The sequence below is a fragment of the Rhynchophorus ferrugineus genome, unplaced genomic scaffold (genome assembly GCF_030347505.1).
Source record: "Rhynchophorus ferrugineus isolate W39M unplaced genomic scaffold, kcgeb_rfMv2 rfM3, whole genome shotgun sequence".
Classification (NCBI taxonomy): domain Eukaryota; kingdom Metazoa; phylum Arthropoda; class Insecta; order Coleoptera; family Curculionidae; genus Rhynchophorus; species Rhynchophorus ferrugineus.
In genome coordinates this window covers 73599170-73611751 of record NW_027472582.1, presented here as the reverse complement: position 1 = coordinate 73611751, position 12582 = coordinate 73599170, and the positions used below count along the sequence as shown (strand labels likewise).

Genomic DNA, 12582 nt, shown 5'->3' with positions numbered 1-12582 from the left:
CAATAAAAACTAAAAGTTAAAGTTGATGCGGCAACATTGTACGTTTTGACGTCATAGATTTAGACGACGTGAGTTCACTGGTTTATTGAACGGACCTGTTTGATGGTAAAACCCAAGAATTTTGCCTTTTTTTCTAGAAATTCGACAAATTTAATGGCGATTTTCAGTCATCAGTGTCTTTATTTTATCGTAGATAAACTTAGTTGAAGACATTGTTGGTCGAGAAGACCACACCAGTATTTTTTCACTCGAATAGTTTCACTCAGAACAAGGGCTCAGGAAAAAAGACACTTAGCCGAAAAAGATCATTTGGAATTATGTAATTACTGTACGAAAGAGGAGAACCAAGAAGTATTAAGCAACGATCTAGACACGGAGATATTAATAAAAGAAGCAAAGCCCTTCCTCCAAAATGTTTGAAAACGTTAATGAGAGATGGGATTATAAATTAAAGATAAAAATTCTATAGATTTTGAAGATTTTATATTCGTTTTCACCAAAAAAATTAAATTAATAAAAAACTTGGTAACTTCTATGGAAAAATTAAATTAGTTTAAAGAACTGTTTAATTTCAATTGGTATCTAATACGACTCCGACTTTTCGAAAAAGTACTGGTTCTATTCATTATAACATAATGAGAGATCGAGAAGGGTTTGATTTTTTAAGACTTCAACGATTTTTAAGTTTATAACTGCAACAATTGTTGCTTTCACATAACTACGAACACTTTCTGTATCTGACATGAATCTTCATGTGATTTCATTTTCATAGCAATCTCATACCCTAAAATCTTCTGTACGCAATAAGTGGTAAACCAAAACTTCCTGCAAATGGTGCAATTTCCCTGCCTCTCAATCACTTCCTGGTCTTTGGCGTTTGTACAGAGCTTCTGGTCTGACACTTAATGATGTTTTAGGAAGCACGTCCTAAATATGTTCCTTTCAACATATTTGTTCAGTGATTTTCAAGTTTCGACAAACAAACAATTAGATACACTTAACTAAAAATAATTCTATATCCTGAACAAACAAAAAACAAAACCGATCGAGTTGTCCTATTAAGTTGAAAATTCGCGACAATCAATAACGTGTGAAGTTATCGCTTTTGTCGAAAGATAAAAGGCTTTTATGGGAACAATGTAACGTAATTTGGAGCGGCACAAACACACACACACACAAAATAATAACACCGAACACATGCTCCTGGGAACTATTTTTTTGTTTATTCCGAGAATAGAATATTGGTTGAGTGGTGTAAGAGTCGGGTTGGTTTAGGCAATAATAATGTCAGTCGACATGCGAGTGTTATTTTGACGTTTAAATGACGTAAAATGAATTTGTTTATTTCGATACAAGAATGGTGATTGTATATACTGTAAATACAAACGATTAAATATAAAGCACCTATAGATAGGCCACAGTCCCGATAAAAAAAAGCAGAAAAAATATTATATCTCAACTTTCAAACCTATTAAAAAATACATAATATAAATATAAAGAGTTGTGTTTTTCGTACTTTAAATATATTTATTATTAGACATTTTACGAACTGCGAGCTTAGCTTGGTGTGCAACGAAAATATATGAATACCAAGAAAAATAAACAATTTATATCGTTCAAAATATATTGTTTGGCTTATTTATTTTTGAATATAATCATCTAAATCAAAAGGGCGCTTTGGGTATTTTAGTTAAGACTTACAAACATGTATTTATATGTGCCAAAAGCAACATAATTAGTAGGAAAATGCTTACCTTTTATATACAATATAATTCGCCTTCCAATATCAATACACTTAACTAAACTTTGAGAATGTAACTCGTTTAATAAAACAACCAACACCATGCACTGTCAATCGAATAAACTGTCAATTCCAGTTTGTAGAAAAGCATAATTCAAAAACAAATCCTTCTCATTTGGTCCTAGTTAAAAAGAAATAGAATTTACTCGGACGCGTCAAGAAAAAATCAGTATATAAATTTACTATTTTGTCAAGTGTCAAATTCGGCAAAACATTTAACTGGTCAATTGAAAATCCCCCGGCTTGACACATAGATGGCACTACTAGAATTAAATCCATATGCGTCTATAAATTGGACGTCCAAAAGAGGTAGTTACCGACGAAAACATGAAAAAAATTTACAAAATAATTTTGAATGACCGTAAATTGAAATTGAATGAAGTATCAGATACTCTAAAGATATCAACTGAACGTGTACATCATATCATTAATGAATATTTGGACATGAAAAAGCTCTGTGCAAGGTGGGTGCCGCGCGAGCTCACTTTTGAACAAAAACAACGAGGAGTTGATAGTTCGGAGCAGTGACGAATTTTCGCGTCGATACGTGAGAATGGATGAAGCACGGCTCCATCATTTCACTCTGAAATCCAATCGACAGTCATCCGAGTGGACTACACACGATGAACCTGCTCTAAAGCGTGGGAAAGCGTAACAGTCGGCTGGCAAGGTTATGGCGTCTGTATTTTGGGATGCGCATGGAATAATTTTCATTAACTACCTTGAAAAAGCAAGGATCATCAACAGCAACTATTATATAGTGTTATTGGATCATTTGAATGGGCGAAATTGCGGAAAAACGGCCGCATTTGAAGAAAAAGAAAGTGCTGTTTCACTAAGACAACGCACCGTGTCACAAGTCAGTGAAAACGATGGCAAAAATCCATGAACTGGGCTTTGAGAGTAGATGAGATTAAAATTATGAATTATGAGCAGGTTCCTCAAACATGAAGGAAATATGTTTTTACTCAATATACTGAGTAAATTTATGATAGGACTTTTATGAACTAAATTATGCTTAATGTGTCTTGTATTGTTGTCGATGATAATTATTAAATATATCCCTTTATTACACTTACCAAATTATTTAGTGATGTACATATTAGGTACTCTTTGTACTATTTTTTTTCTTGTTTATTCTGGTATATTTTAAAAAATGGTCTATATAGTGGAATGACTGATTTTGTTGCCAAAAGAGAGTATTTATTAGATAATATTTACTAATAAGACTTTCTGACATTAACTTTTATATTTTGATTTGAAATAATAATAATAATAGGATAGATTCATTTTTTTTAGTATTTAGTACAATATATAGTCTTGACCTTATATTTGGCAACACGGCATGATATTGCAAGCAAAGCTTTTCTCAAAAGAAATGGCGATGAACCGTATTGCTTTGATTAAACGTTGGGCATTTGTTTGTTTAACTATTATTCAGCATTTTAACGGGATTAAAAATATTGAGAGTCAAAGGTAGGTATAGTTTCAATTGTTACAAATAGGATAAATTAAGTAAATAACTTAAATTTTGCAGTGAAAGTAAATTAGTATGTCAAGTTTGTAATATTACCTACTAGCAAGAGAAAGAAAGATTTCACCATGAGCTTGCTGCACAACTAAAGCCGATAACAAGAAGAATCATCTGCTTTCTCTGTGTCTCCAATTTAATGATTTTAGTATCCATACATACTGAATTTCGGCAGCATCTTCGTCGGATCCATAATATAAATGTTAAACAATCTAATCTATATTTTAAGAATTTGTAAGGTTTTGAAAGTTGGAAGCCACAGGACGATAAAGTAAAAAAATATTGCTTAAAGAATTTCTTAAAAAAGAAGATGTCAAGAAGCTTATATACCACTGTATAAAAAGTTATCTTTAAGGTAGTATTTTCCATAAAACTATTGATATGATTATTATCTTATAAATAAATTTTAGGTAGGGTACGATAAATCAAGAAGGGCTACAGACAAAAAATTAATTTGAGTCTGTCTACATAAGTATTTTTTTTTTGTTAAGAATGTTATAATATTCAATATTGAAGCAAATACAAGTAGCCAATATGAATCCCCGAGTAATATTCCACAATTGCAATTTGACAAGGTAATGGGGAATTGTATATTTAAGTAATTTTAATTAATCGTCCAGTTTATAGGCTTTGCAGAAGTACAGGAAAATATTGCAACCATCAATGAAAAGGTAGCAATTTAGAAAATTATTGTACTTGCTACACCTGTATGATTTGTTGATAAGGAAATGTAATCTGCCAAAATATCAAAGAAGAGAAACGCAGATCTAAGCAGAAATAAAAGAAAATAGTTGAAAGGTATATAATATATATAAATATATATATATAAATATATATATATATAAATATATATATATATATATATATATATATATATATATATATATATATATATATATATATACATACTGAATTTCGGCAGCATCTTTGTCGGATCCGTAACATAGATATTAAACGATCTAATCTATATTTTAAGAATTTGTAAAGTTTTGAAAGTTGGAAGCCACAGGACGATAAAGTAAAAAAATATTGCTTAAAGAATTTCTTAAAAAACAAGAAGTCAAGAAGCTTATATACCACTGTATAAAAAGTTATCATTAAGGTAGTATTTTCCATAAAACTATTGATATGATTATTATCTTACAAATAAATTTTAGGTAGGGTACGATAAATCAAGAAGGGCTACAGACAAAAAATTAATTTGAGTCTGTTTACATAAGTATTTTTTTTTGTTAAGAATGTTATAATATTCAATATTGAAGCAAATACAAGTAGCCACTATGAATCCCAGAATAATATTCCACAATTGCATTTTGACAAGGTAATGGGGAATTATATATTTAAGTAATTTTAATTAATCGTCCAGTTTATAGGCTTTGCAGAAGTACAGGAAAATATTGCAACCATCAATGAAAAGGTAGCAATTTAGAAAATTATTGTACTTGCTACACCTGTATGATTTGTTGATAAGGAAATGTAATCTGCCAAAATATCAAAGAAGAGAAACGCAGATCTAAGCAGAAATAAAAGAAAATAGTTGAAAGGTATATAATATATATAAATATATATATATAAATATATATATATATAAATATATATATATATATATATATATATATATATATATATATATACATACTGAATTTCGGCAGCATCTTTGTCGGATCCGTAACATAGATATTAAACGATCTAATCTATATTTTAAGAATTTGTAAAGTTTTGAAAGTTGGAAGCCACAGGACGATAAAGTAAAAAAATATTTCTTAAAGAATTTCTTAAAAAACAAGAAGCCAAGAAGCTTATATACCACTGTATAAAAAGTTATTATTAAGGTAGTATTTTCCATAAAACTATTGATATGATTATTATCTTACAAATAAATTTTAGGTAGTGTACGATAACTCAAGAAGGGCTACAGACAAAAAATTAATTTGAGTCTGTCTACGTAAGTATTTTTTTTTGTTAAGAATGTTATAATATTCAATATTGAAGCAAATACAAGTGGCCAATATGAATCCCCGAGTAATATTCCACAATTGTAATTTGACAAGGTAATGGGGAATTATATATTTAAGTAATTTTAATTAATCGTCCAGTTTATAGGCTTTGCAGAAGTGCAGGAAAATATTGCAACCATTAATGAAAAGGTAGCAATTATTGGACTTGCTACACCTGTATGCCAAAATATCAAAGAAGAGAAACGCAGAAACGCATATATATATATATATATATATATATATATATATATATATATATATATATATATCTACTAAGATAAAACACAAAATATTAACATTATTGAGTTTATAGGTACTTGAGGTGTTCCATGAAATATACTATAAATACCTTCCTTTATTTGGAAACTTTCTATTGCAATTTTTATTGTATTGTAATTAATTAGTAATGATTGTGAGAAGTATAAAGGACTGTATATGTATATGATATATTTGTAGTATTGTATATTCAAATATGTGGTAATTTAGTAAAGTTTTATGGCATAGTTAAGGTTCATTGTTTTATATCCTCTAATTTATAATTTAAAATTAATATTAAATTTCAAAATATATAAATGAATATAATATAAAAATTTAGTATTATGCTGTATTTTTCTTTTTACCTCCTCCAAAATGTTTCGTAAATTAATGTCATGCTCTTAATGGTTTTTTAGTCATTTTTACTACATATACATATGTATGGTATATATAGCTTAATATAAAATTTGTGAACATTATTCTTTTGTGGCGATCGTCGCCACGACTTGCATGAAATGTTTCGTAAATTAATGTCATACTCTTACTGGTTTTTTAGTAATTTTTACTACATATACATATGTATGGTATATATAGCTTAATAAAAAATTTATGAACGTTATTCTTTTGTGGCGATCGTCGCCATGACTTTATTTTAATAACTAATACAGAGTATATTTTACGCCTCTAAGACTAACTAGACGCCTCTAAAACTATACCGATATCAGAAGTTTGGCTATAGATAAGACACAGCTCTACTCATGACATCCCAAGCAATACTGAGAATACTCAAATATTTCCAACATTGGGGACGCGCGCGCCAGCGCAGTATAGTCAATCTACCGGACCACGATGATTTTCAATGTATCCCGACGTTTGGTTCTGATGACATTGCGCTGACATTGCACGCAAAATAGTCGGTCAGATGTGGAATCTGTCGCTTTTGTTTCGGTATAAACGCGTCCGTATACGAGCCACATGATATGTCAGTTATAAAAGACCGGAACAGAAAAAAATAATTGTCTATCTGTGAAATTCCTCTGTTTGTTTCGACCGCGATGTAAAACACCGATTTTTTCCTAACATTAACAACATCCGTCCGATGATAATCGACGGTTAGACAGTTTCGCAACCAGTTTTGATCGAAATTAGACCGTATATAGATCGAGATACTTTTTGTATTTCGGTAACGTTGATTCGTATTAAAAAAAAAACCATTAAAAGGAGGTAATGAAGTTATAGTCTATCCGATTAAACAGCCAACTCGCGCCGTCAATATTTATGACGTCAGAACGTCGCAATGTTGCCGCATTGACTTAGAATTTTGGTTTACAACGTTTGCCGGTTTGTAACCTATAATTATTACCACTAATGTCTCGATCATGATTTGTATAGCTGTATAGATCATTTTTTTGTAAAATTATATGAAGATTTTTCCTTTCATATGAACTAAATGAGGAACGGGCAGTATACATATTTATATTACATAAAAGTAACCATTTTAAACTGGTTTTTAATATTAGAATATTAAAATATGAGAAATTGATGGGGGATATGACATTTTCATTATTATTTTCGGAAATTATTTGAAAAGTTGTTTCATCATTGGTCTGTATAACGAGACAAAAGTTGTTTAAAGCCAGTAACGAACATTGCCACCATACGATTAATAAGGTAATTTTTTAGTTTTGTAAATTCGATTGTGTTAATAGATAATTATTCTGGTTCTCTTAAACTCCCATAGTTTATAACACACTGTACGAAAAAATTTGGTCAAAAACGAGAATGTCTACATTTATTACAAGATAAATATATGAAATAACCAATAACGGAATAAAAAAACAATTAATTAATGAATACCTTCGAACTCTTTCTAGAGCTTGCAAATAAGGTTTGGAGAAGAACATTGTTAATAAATTCCGAGAAGTTTCTACTGCATGAAGATTCGTAGAAATCGTAGAAAATTAAGCAAAATTCGACTAAGGTGGTGATGTCGAACATTGGTGACATTACCCTGACATTGTACCCAAAAGATTTGGTCCGAAAACGATATTTGAGCTGTTTTCTATTACAAGTGAAATATATCGATGTACGAAGAATAGATAATATCATTTCTAAACATAATTAAAGAAACATAATTTCCAAAAAACTCGTGAAAAAAATCTTTCCTCTAACCACGGTACTCTTCATGGACATAGTGTTGCTCACTATATTATATAATTATATTAGACACTAATTTAGTTCTAAACTTCATAAAATATAAGTATATTAACGTCTATCTAAATATCTTGGGGGCTATTTTAGCAGGAATGTTTAATGAAAAACATTACAAATAGTCATGAAGTTTAATAGATTTTTTAATAGATTAAAGTCAAATCCAACTAAACATTGTTTGTTAAAACTTCCAAATTCTTATGTCATCTAATCTACTTGAAATATCCAATAACAAAAATAAGATTGCGATTTTTTAAATATTACAAATGATCAGCAACATTTTCGGTGTTACTAATTTTAATTAAGTTTTATAATTTAACCGAATTATTCGTTGAAAGTTTCGAACTCTTTTTCTGGTTGGGAAATAAGGTTCGACAATTTTTCTTACTCTATTTTGTCTTACATATTCTGCACTATTTTAATTTAACTTAACCGTTTTCTTTTAAAAGATTATTTTTAAGAAATAATGAAGAATATTATTGGTAAAATAGAAGGTTTTACTGGATGAAGATTTAACTAACGGATTTGTTAAAGCTGAATGAAAATTCGGACAAACTTGCTGATGTTCGACGTTGATGACATTGCCCTGACATTGCACGCAAAATAATTGGCCAAAATTGAGATTTGTTGCTTTTATTACAAGATAAAGGGATTCATATGTGAAAAATATAATATCATTTATAAAAAATAACAGAACGAACAAAATAATCAGTTATCAGTAAAAAACATAATTTTCAAATAACTCGTGAAGAATAAACCTTTCCTCTAACCACGCTACTCTTCCTCGACACATTGTTGCTCACTATAGTATATAATTATAGTTAGAGACAATTAAAAACGCTATTTTTTGTTAACGTTACACAAACCGAACGAATTTAGATGTAAGTACTTCTAAACTTCATAAAATATAAATATATTAACGTCTGTGAAACATCTTGGGGTCTACTTAAGCCGGAGTGTTTAATGAAACGAATTACGAATAGTCCTGCAGTCATGAAAGTTGAATTAAACTAAACAAATTGTTTGTTAAAACTTCCAAATTCTTATATCACCTAATCTACTTGAAATATCCAATAACAAAAATAAGATTGTGATAAATGATCTGCTACATATTCGTTGAAAATTTCGAACTCTTTTTGTAGTTGGGAAATAATGTTCAATAATTTTTCTTACCCAATTTATTTTCACATATTCTGTACTATTGTAGTTGAACTTTGATACTAACAGTTCTCTTTTCATAGATCATTATTTAGAAATAACGAAGAATATTATTGGTAAAAAAGATGGTTTTGGTGGATGAAGATTTAACTAAGGGATATGTTAAAACTGAACGAAAATTCGGACTAACTTGCTGATGTTCGACGTTGATGACATTGCCCTGACATTGCACGCAAAATAATTGGCCAAAATTGAGATTTGTTGCTTTTATTACAAGATGAAGGGATTCATATGTGAAAAATATAATATCATTTATAAAAAATAACAGAACGAACAAAATAATCAGTTATCAGTAAAAAACATAATTTTCAAATAACTCGTGAAAAATAACCTTTCCTCTAACCACGCTACTCTTCCTCGACACATTGTTGCTCACTATATTATATAATTATGGTTAGAGACAATTAAAAACGCTATTTTTTGTTAACGTTACACAAACCGAACGAATTTAGATGTAAGTACTTCTAAACTTCATAAAATATAAATATATAACGTCTGTGAAACATCTTGGGGTCTACTTAAGCCGGAGTGTTTAATGAAACGAATTACGAATAGTCCTGCAGTCATGAAAGTTGAATTAAACTAAACAAATTGTTTGTTAAAACTTCCACATTGTTATGTCACCTAATCTACTTGAAATATCCAATAACAAAAATAAGATTGTGATAAATGATCTGCTACATATTCGTTGAAAATTTCGAACTCTTTTTGTAGTTGGGAAATAGTGTTCAATACTTTTTCTTACCCAATTTATTTTCACATATTCTGTACTATTGTAGTTGAACTTTGATACTAACAGTTCTCTTTTCATAGATCATTGTTTAGAAATAACGAATAATATTATTGGTAAAAAAGATGGTTTTGGTGGATGAAGATTTAACTAAGGGATATGATAAAACTGAACGAAAATTCGGACTAACTTACTGATGTTCGACGTTGATGACATTGCCCTGACATTGCACGCAAAATAATTGGCCAAAATTGAGATTTGTTGCTTTTATTACAAGATAAAGGGATTCATATGTGAAAAATATAATATCATTTATAAAAAATAACAGAACGAACAAAATAATCAGTTATCAGTAAAAAACATAATTTTCAAATAACTCTAACCACGCTACTCTTCCTTGACACATTGTTGCTCACTATAGTATATAATTATATTTACAGACAATTAAAAACGCTATTTTTTTGGTAACGTTACACAAACTGAACGAATTTAGATGTAAGTAATTCTAAACTTCATAAAATATAAATATATAACGTCTGTGAAACATCTTGGGGTCTACTTAAGCCGGAGTGTTTAATGTAACGAATTACGAATAGTCCTGCAGTCATGAAAGTTGAATTAAACTAAACAAATTGTTTGTTAAAACTTCCACATTGTTATGTCACCTAATCTACATAAAATATCCAATAACAAAAATAAGATTGTGATAAATGATCTGCTACGTATTTGTTGAAAATTTCCAACTCTTTTTGTAGTTGGGAAATAATGTTCAATAATTTTTCTTACCCAATTTATTTTCACATATTCTGTACTATTGTATTTCAACTTTGATACTAAAAGTTCTCTTTTTATAGATCATTGTTTAGAAATAACGAAGAATATTATTGGTAAAAAAGATGGTTTTGGTGGATGAAGATTTAACTAAGGGATATGATAAAACTGAACGAAAATTCGGACTAACTTACTGATGTTCGACGTTGATGACATTGCCCTGACATTGCACGCAAAAGAGTTGGTCAAACTCTGAGTTTGTCGCTTTTATCCCAGCACAAACGCGTCTGTATTAAAATATCGGTTACAAAAAACCGGAACATAGAAAAAAAAAACAAATCCGCCAATTTCCTTTGTTTACTTTTGACGCGATTTTCTTGCGGACGTTAGTAAAACATCCGTTCTAACGCAACGATAATCAAACTAGAGAGATACTTACCAGTATTTTTCGTTAGAGCTGGCGCATTAGAAAAAAAAATGGCAAACAAAAAATCCAAAACCAAAAAAAAATCCACCAAAAGAAAAAGGCACTTTCTCGGGCGACTCGCGACAGTCAAACTTCGACGACCCCTCTTCCTACACCCACCCCCCCGACAACTCTCTCACCCTATGAGTGTATGTTGCCCGAATGGCTCATCGCCACCAGCACCGGATCCGACTCGGCCTCGCCGAAGACTGAGCGCTTTGTCGGCGAAGCAACACCAATTTAACTCGGCGGTCGGGACGCGAGATGTCGCGCGCGCCTCCCGCTCTTCCTCTATTATTACGTCGATAGTAGTGCTGTTTCTGTCTGGAGTGGATGCGGCGCGCGTCCGCCCCCGCAATGGCCCGACGCGTTTTTCCAGCACGTCGGCCGACCGGCCGGTGGCGGGCGACGTTGCCAGCGCGCGCGCGCTCCTTATCGACGCGCGACTCGCTTTTGTCTCTCGCGCTTGGTTCCTTACGCGAGTTCGACGTTCCCGTCGTTCCGGGGGGGGTTTCTTCTGCGATTCCCGGGTCCCCCAACGACTGTAAATTCGGTTTGGGGCTCCTCTTGCTGGGCTTTCCATGATGGTTGGGTCTGCTGCTGTAAATTTTCCGATATTAACAGTGAACGAAATGGTGTTAGAATTTGATTAAAGTTTTCATCTAGTGATCGGTGGTTTTGTATAGTGATTCTGTTCGAATTTTTGGTCTTCCAAATTCGAATTCTACTATTGTACCTATTGTATCTTAACCACAATATTACAGTTGTTTCTGGAATGCCTTTGGAGTTTTTATAACGCTCTTCATAATAATTAGGTCTGTAGGGTTCCCCCTCAATATTAACTGTGAACGAAATTATCTTACATTTCAGGAAAAGTTTTCATCTAGTGATTGGTGGTTTGGTACAGTGACTTTATTCGAATTTTTTGTTTTCCAACTTTAAATTCTACTATTGTATATCCAACAAGACAGGACAATAACCCCTTAAGAACAATATTACTGCTGTTTCAATTATATTTCCTCAAATGTTGTTTGTTAAGTGTTGACAATATGAACGCTATTGTGTTAGATTTCAGCGAAAGTTCCTATTTAGTGATCGATGATTTTTTACAGTGATTCTACTCGATTTTTTGGTTTTCCATATTTAAATTTTGCTGTTGTTTACCAAATAAGGCAGACAATACTTCCTGAGCCATAAATATTGAAACTTATAATTGTTATTTTAATCAGATTTCTTTGCATTTTGCTTGTTGAATGTTAACTGCCTGTAAAATGTATTTTAGAGTGTTAGAGACTGAGACAATAAGACTATTTTTTAATAATAATGTTTCATCAGTCTTATTAAAAGAAAACTGTTGTTGCAATATACTTTTGAGGATGTAGTTAGTCCCTGAACAATTTTTTTTTAAAATTAGGTGCATTCTGAATGCTTGCTTGGTTTGGTTTTACCAAAAATGCTAAAAAGTCATAGAGATCCCTGATTCTATAGATACAATTCCATTATTTGTAAATATAGTTGCCGTGTCCCTTTTTCAATAAGAATTTGTCAGTACCTACTAGATAAACATTTCAACACAAAACTGTTTCAAGTGACAGCTATTCT

At 31.1% G+C, this 12582-nt stretch overlaps 1 long non-coding RNA gene across 2 annotated transcripts in view; it reads right to left on the bottom strand.

The window, feature by feature from the left end:
• LOC143192425 (uncharacterized) overlaps positions 1–11191 on the bottom strand; it is a 166493-nt gene extending 155302 nt beyond the window's left edge. For both annotated transcript variants that reach the window (XR_013004774.1, XR_013004773.1), the window contains exon 1: positions 10954–11191. This is a non-coding gene — a long non-coding RNA (uncharacterized LOC143192425). The remainder of the gene's footprint in view (positions 1–10953) is intronic.
• Between the last annotated feature and the right edge of the window lie 1391 nt (positions 11192–12582).